The sequence below is a fragment of the Quercus suber genome, unplaced genomic scaffold (assembly GCF_002906115.3).
Source record: "Quercus suber isolate HL8 unplaced genomic scaffold, Cork oak 2.0 scaffold_328, whole genome shotgun sequence".
In the NCBI taxonomy this organism is placed as follows: Eukaryota; Viridiplantae; Streptophyta; class Magnoliopsida; order Fagales; family Fagaceae; genus Quercus; species Quercus suber.
Genome location: NW_027069781.1, coordinates 826,125 through 828,056, shown reverse-complemented (window position 1 = coordinate 828,056; position 1,932 = coordinate 826,125).

Sequence of the window (1,932 nt, the reverse complement as noted above, 5' to 3'; positions counted from 1 at the left end):
TTTAATGAAAAAAAAAAAAAAACTATGTTTATTGTATGAAAAATATATGTTTTCTGTAATTAAATATAATATATATATATATATAACATTTTTTTAATATGACTCAATGATAAAGCATCACTTTGACATTGTAGAGGTTATCCATTCGAGCCAGATTATCCCTAAAACTACTTTAAGTTTTTCTATTTTGTCTTCCTCTAACGCCATGATCAAAAGAGAATGGATATTATACAAACTTATTTACAAAATCATACAATTTAAAATAAAGTCTATATATATAAATATATTTTTAGACATGTATACCTATAAAGTATACTATTATATATAATTAAATCAAGCCTCATGTTTACGAGTTTGCTCACGAACGTACACATTATCATGCATATCCTTCTATGTGCAAAAGGACCCAACAGGACTGCAGGGCTACAATAGACTACGGCCATATAGCAGATTGCATTGACAAGAAATTGTTTCTTTGAACTAGTTTTACCCCTGAGGCTCAAAGGCGATTTAGCAGATTGCATTGATTTTTCAAAATCATATAATGTATTCAACAAAGACCCAACAGGGTTCTACAAATAGGTACAAGATTTATTCTCCCATTCCCTAATATGGCATCTAAGATAATAGAAATTGTCACTAGGCTTGCTAACCCAATTTCATACAAACGTAGCTTTAGGTACAAAATAGTAGCAAGAATGGCCACCCTTTCAAACTCGAGTTTAAATCAATCTGAGTGGCATATTTGATTAATTTTGAAACTAAATACACTAGCTAGCTCAACAAGCCATAACCATTTAACAATGCAAGCAACTGATGTATTCAATAACCAAACACTCATTCATTTATTCAGCTTTCTTACAGAGAGAAAATGGAAAGCACGAAAAAAAAAATCCACATATGTAGTCAATTTTTGTGACGTAAAATGTAGAGTCGATTCCTTTTATTCTGCTTAGATGAGATGACAGTGACACCCGGCTCATATTGCGCGATCGATCGATGCTCCTGAGAATTCAAAGACTCAATATAGGAAACCAGACATAAATCTCCCCATTAAGAACAGTCCAGCCTATGCGATCAAGTCTGTAGCGATGGGTAGGGACAAGTATTTTGGCGGAGTAACGGCGGTCTCCCCTGAGTGGACGTCGCCGTGCCACTGCATCAATGACCAATTGCATCGGCTTTGGATTTGGATAGACGTAGACAGTGACGTTTTCTGGAGCGGCCCCTACAGCTTCCACACAAAAAAAGAGGTACTGAGTGCTGTATTTGAATTTGCACACTGGCTTCACAGGACCAGTGTCATCCACATAAAGAGCACAAGCAGTGTGGTGTGGCAGAACATTCACATTCATTTTGCTTTTGGAATTTGGAATTGAAGATTTTGTGTGTTGTGACTGTGAGAGAGTGAGAGAATATGGGAAGGGGTTTATATATGTAGGAGTGTGACTGTGTGAGTGAGAGGGAATTTAATTATCCAAAGGGAAAGGGTGGGCTCTGATTGGTTGATGTAACAAGCTCGCGGATCGTGTGGAGATATTTGAATTTGGGGCGTTGGATTTTGGATTAAGAATGGCTGAGATTTGAGAATGGTTTAGGCAGGGGAGGATGGAATTGGAGGGGTTCGTTAGTTTGTTAGTTTTGGCGGTTTCGGGATTGGTTGTTAGTTACAGAGAAATGCCAAAAGGTTGAGTTTGTTAATGGCCGTCGTATGGTTTCCTAGTGAATTTACCACGACGTCCCTGGCTTTGAACAGAGGGGGTAGGGGAGTGTGTGGGCATTTTAGGTACTTTGTCCATATGCTTTTCCAAAAAGAGCCAAGCATTGGAAGATTGTGAACTGAACCTTCACCAGCCAGAAAAGATCTTAGGTGAAAGACCTTAGTCCTAACGAAAAATTAGTAAACTATGCTTATTATATACCATGTGTACA